Source organism: Nannobrachium achirus (assembly GCF_963921795.1).
Source record: "Nannobrachium achirus genome assembly, chromosome: 9".
Lineage (NCBI taxonomy): Eukaryota > Metazoa > Chordata > Actinopteri > Myctophiformes > Myctophidae > Nannobrachium > Nannobrachium achirus.
Window position 1 is genome coordinate 51,109,464 of NC_137818.1, and position 6,176 is coordinate 51,115,639.

Below are 6,176 nucleotides of genomic sequence, written 5' to 3' on the forward strand. Positions count from 1 at the left end.
TTGAAAAATGATCTGATGGTTCGTGGGCTCATCTTATGGTATTCCGTTTCAGAAGTTAGGCTTTTGTCATTAGTGAATGACCTCTGTCTGGTTCTCGGTCGGTCGTCGGTGTTCAGTTGTAGCTGCAATGAGTTTAGTGGTCGTTGTGTTAATTGGTATTTTAAAGGCAAGTGGTGTCGGTTTAATTGTCACATCACAACTACTCCAGGTATAAAAGAGTGGTTGAAATGCTTCAGTACAATCTTCCCACGGATTACAGTACAGTTAAATAAGAATAAGAGTAAAAAATATAATATCAAAGCATATATCAAATATACTACATAGTGTGTAAAAGGCACTGAGTTCCCCTGCCTCTTGTTCAAAGAGAAGACATATCAAATAGCAGCAGATATCAAGTATGCATCCAATGTGAATGGGAGTGTATATATAGTGTATACATGTGATATGTGATATTACCTATGGGAGCATGTACAGTAAGACAGACTTGGCCACAGGGCTCGGAGACGTTCAGCAGACTGATGATGTCCTGGCTGTGCAAACTGTCTTCATAGTCTGTTTGTTCAGCATACAGTGCGGCGGTGTTGTCTGCCTGATGGTAGCAGTGTAATTTCAGCCAGATCATTTCGCCAAGATAAAACATTTATTGCAATGACATTGCATCAACAATCTGCTCCTGTGATTCTGAGACTTGTCTGTGCAGAATCTGAGAACATGAACCCCACCGAAGTGGAGCCATAAAACAAAACAAAAACATAGTTATTACATGGGCATAACATTGAACTCTTCAAGGGCATACGTTGAGATACAACTCCTACCACAGAAATACATTCAGACACTGTGAAGAACTAAATGCCACAAGGGGGGGTGCAAAAGGATTTGATTTTCTACAGTAATCACTGCTGTTGATCCATCCTGTGCAATACCAATTTCCATAAAGTGTTTGCTGCGGCCATGGGCTGGATGTTGTTCTTAGCCCAAAGGCATCCTCTGATCTTTCAGTGCTAAGATAGTGAACAGTTGCCTGGGACCAGACCCTAGATTGTCTACTCTCTGACCACTCCACTGGGAAGCAAGTTGACAATTCAGCCTGATATCAGGCTAAGTGAACATTGTAATGTCTTTTCTCTTTCCAGACTCATTCCCCCCTTGAATCAAATTGATCTACTGAGGAATTTGAAGGGCAAGACATTCAGGTATGAATATGATCATATATCCTCCCTTTGTTTGTTCCTTTTTAATCGCCAGTGGGGATACAGTATGTTCCTGCTTCTTTAGACTGAACACATGCATTTCCTTCTGACAAATGATATGTGATAATGCCACAATTTAACAATTCAATTTGTGTGTGTGTGTGTGTGTGTGTGTGTGTGCGCGCGCGTGTGTGCGTGTGTGTGTGTGTGCGTGTGTGTGTGTGTGTGTGTGTGTGTGTGTGTGTGTGTGTGTGTTTGTGCGCGTGCGTGCACCGTGATGGACACGCAGGAAGGAGTCTCAGCTAGAAACCTCTCCCAGGTCTGTGATCTGATTGAATCTTCATAACCCCTCTCCCCCACCCACCCACCCATCCACCCCCACCCACCACCACCATCACCATCACTACCATCATCACCCCACCTTTGGCTCCACTTCAATTCTGCTCTTGGTTGCTGCTGAGGCACTCTTCTTGGGGGAGTGTGTGCGTGTGTGTGTGCGCGTGTGTGTGCGTGCGTGCGTGCGTGCGTGTGCGTGTGTGCGAGAGAGAACGCATCACTTGTAAGACCAGAAAGCTGTGCTGTAATGATGGTTATCCTGTGTCTTAAGTGCCTCCTTCAAGAACAGTCATGCTGCATTCGCCACATGATGGTCAAAGATCAAGTGCTAGCTATGTTTGTGTTTACAACCAGGGTTTGCCTTTATCCACTATTCTGTGGCACTTATAACATAAGTGATCATTTAATAATGTAAGAATGCCTTCCTTGATATTTATAAAAATGTGTATTAGTTCTTAAAGAACAAGTGAAACTTTTTTTCTTTATTGTCAATAACACTTTATGATTATTTACATAAACCTTTTTGAAATATATTTAAAAAAAATAGCACAGTTATTTTTTTATTGGTAGCTAATTTAAAGGAGCTATAGTCAACTCTTTCTTGAAAAACGGATGCTAAAATAAAAATAATGTTTCGAAAATATTTTATTAAAAAATAAGCTTCATATATGTGTTTCTATTCAAAAATGACCACAAAAAGCGTAAAATAATGATAAAATAAATCATTTTGGCCATTGTCAGACCGACATTTGTTTACATTCTAGTCTATAGACTAGGATGTAAACAAAGTGTCGGCCCTACAATGAAAAAGTTGACTATAGCTCCTTTAAACTTAATTAAGAGGTCTGGACACTTTTAAGCTAATTGGCTAATTCGTTGTCTTATAGCAACTAACAATTTACAAATTGTGCTGATATCTTATCGATCAAGTTGTCAATTTGCAAATGAATTCTAAAAGGTAGCCATTGTAAAGTGTTAGTGACATCGGAGCTTGTCATACAATGCACTTTTCATTTAGCAAATTCACTTATTCAATGCTATTTTATCTCTTGGGTCTCCTCTACTGCCAGCCACTCCAGTATTGAAAATGTACAAAAAGACAGACTTTGTGGGTGCTGCCCAAGAACGATTAGGTATAGTTGATGCACAGATACTAACGACTGCACTGCAAGTATTTGAGTCTGTGTGTCCCCTGTCTCACCTACCGCCGTCACCTCCCTCTCCTAACAGAGGTGTAGCCCAGTAGAGGAAGCACACTCATCTTTCTTTGATACTGAGAATACTGCATTTTGTGAAGACAAATTAATAGTAGTAGGCCTACGATAGTGTCGCTTGCCAAAAATAACTGACAAGCTAACAACACGAGGCAAGCAACATGAAGCAACACACACATTGCTAGTTTGCCAGTTCTTATTGGCAAGCGACACACTTGGAGTATATGGAGTATAAATTAAGCATTTATATTGTCAATCCACCAACACCGCTTCACTGTGTGGGTTATCACTGCCTTGTTATGGTTGATTTATGGCTTCTGTTAAGTAACGTCTTTATGGAGTCAATGTGCTTGCAGCCGTTCTTTTGCAGAGTCAGCCCTTATGAACTTCTGTTGAGTACATGCATATTGCTGAGTATAACCGTGCATTTTCTTTTGAGCAGTTCCGATGAATTAGGTGGAACAAACCATGGTGAAATTTCTCTGCATGATGTGTTTTACTTTTATATAGAATGAGACCACAACCCCTTTTGAGGCCTTCCCGTGTCACTGTGCTTTCCATGCATGCTTGCTTGTTGCTTCCTGCTGCTTGCCTGAACCACTAATGCTCACCTGTGTTCACCCATGGGCACGGCTCCTTCAGCTGTAGGATATTTCCTTTGCGTTGTTTTGGAGGTAAGATTTCCTGTTGCACCAGTGACTGACATTACAACTGCTGAACATTACGAGCCCAACTGGAGAATAACAATAATGTGACGATAAATTCATGCTTAATACTTTCTAATCTGTCCTGTCCATCCTGATTCCCTACAGTCGGAAGCCTAGCTTGAAAGACAAGGTGTTCCCCAGTCCTTCCAAAACTCCTGGGCCCAAGGGCAGAAACCAGTCGATTGGGGGAGAAGAGACCGAGGGCAGCCCCACCAAAGTCAGCACGAGCTGGAGCGCCAAGCAAGCCTTCCGCGTCCGAGGCAGACAGAATTCAGAGGGTATGGAAACTCCAGGCTTGAAATAACACTCCCACAGGACTGCATCTAGACAGAGCAAAGAATCTTTTCATTAACAATTCACTCTGTCAGTCTCTCAGCTCCATAGACAGTTAATGTGCAACGATAGCCAACTTTTTAGGGGTACACATAGGTCATGGCACTAATAATGAACTCATGTCATTTCTATCATACTCTGCAAATCTTGCAAACTTGTGAGGAAGGTAAGACTCGGTCACATTTGCAGACTAAAGCAGACCTGTTGCCATTCCACTGGAGAGTCGGGGGAATTTATCAATGACAATATGTCCAGCCATCATCTATTGTAGTGTTCATGCATCATCCAGGCCACTGTATCACTACCTACCAACAAAGATATTTGTCTCCTTCACACTTTATTCTCTTCTTTTTCACTTTTGAGTATTTTAAAAAGATTCACGTTAGCTTTTTTTGTCTGTTCTTCTGCTACACGGCATGTTAAAGTGCTGATTGAATTGCGGGATGAAGACATTGGAGTGAAGAGATCTCCAGGTTAGATACGTCCCCATGATAATCATGACATCTAAAATAGAATTAGTAAAACATTATATTGTCTAGCCTACTTTTTATGACCTATTCAACACAGTGTACAATAATGTGATTGGTACACACTCCATACATAGACCCATTATTGGGATAACACCCATTATTGGGATAGATTATTCTGCCATTGTCATCATGCTCCATAACAAATATCTTTCCATGTCTCCCCTCTCTTTCTCTTTGCAGCAATTGAAGGTTTAATAAGTAAGCCATTGGGATGTATTATTGGTTGACTTGTGGGGGAAAAAAGTATTGGCCGGTGTGGGAACCGCGCATGCTTAAATCTACAGAATTTTGCTTACTTGACTTGAATCCTCTTTTATAGTTTGGGACTTTAGAATTTTTGAATTGAACGTTCAAATGAGGACAAAGAGCATTTTATGAATGTTATAGCTTTCATACAGTGAATTCCTTAAACATACCCCCCCACCCCCTCAAAGTAATAAGGCTATTGTATGGCATGGTAATGGTAGTCCAAGACAATAACGGTGGGTTCAAGTCAAGCAGTACGAAGAAAAAGAAGGAGAAAAAAAGGGGGGAAAAAAGAAGGAGAAAAAAAACTGTCAGCCTTGCTTAACTTTGCATGAAGAGGATTTATTATCCCTACAGTGCCGAGACACTTGCTTGTGTATGAGACATGCTTCACAGTTTATGATCCACAGACCAGCCCACTGGCTGATTTGTACCTGCCAGGTAAGTTTCTAATGTAGACTGTGGTGGAGGGGCCGGGGTTAAACGGGACCTATTATGATTCATATGAAACATCGCTTCAGTTGTACATTTTTCATTAACCCTTACATTGCCTATCCCGAACATGTTCGGGATATTCGGGATCAAAAACAATTTTTTATTTGCTATTTTACTTACCCCGAGCTGCTTGGAGCAACGTGGGTGGTCCCGGCTCGCCCAGCGCTCACCAACGAGAGACGCTAGATGCTCCGACGATTTATTCCATTGAAAATGGTTTAAAATAAAGTTTAGACCCCCCCAAAAAAAACCTCGGTACCGGTACCGGTACCGGGACGTATTCCAGCGTGCCTATCCCGAACATGTTCGGGATATTTAATAAAATGAATTATTTAATCGGAGGCCTCAACGAAGCCCCGGTCTAGACATCCTTCCATGCTGGGACTTCTACTCGGCCATCCACGGGCCGTATTCGCGCTAACGGCCGCATCGCGCCGCCCACTCCAATAATAAATCACATCTTTTGACAGGATTTTCTCCGGATTGTGTTCCCAGACCCAAAAAGAAAGTTTTTTGCGGCTGAAATAGCTTTAGATCGGGCTTCTAAATGGGTTAGCATTTTGGCTACGTGTCAGCTAGCTTCCTCCTCTCGTCACCCATAGCATTGACTGGAGTGAAAACACAAGCCAGTTGGGAGAGGGTCGACGAAAGCTATAAAGAAGGTCTATGGAGAAATTTCTGGCACTCTAGCGCCCCTTGTGGCCGGCGGCACTGAATGAGTTAATATATTAATATATCCCTATGAGCACAAAGATCATGTTTCAGTCTGCTCTCTGAATGCCAGGCTTGCAAGGGGTTGTTCTACTTTCAAAATGCATTGACGTCAACCCATGATGGATTTCTTAAGCCAACTCATTCTACACAGTTATCATCCAAAAAAGGAAAGGGGGCTTTAAAGAGAGGAGTTTTTCAGGCAGAGGCTGATTTGAAAGGCTGCATAAGGAGCCAGTAGATAAATATTTTTTTACCGTGAATCATGCAAAGCTAGTCTAGTGGGGTCCCAGAATAAATACAGTATAGCTAGAAATTAACATAATAGGCCCCCTTTAACGGTAAAAGTTCCACCATCAATCCTTCAATTCTGCACAAAGGCTTCCTTGTTACTCCACAAGGGCATCTCAGTCC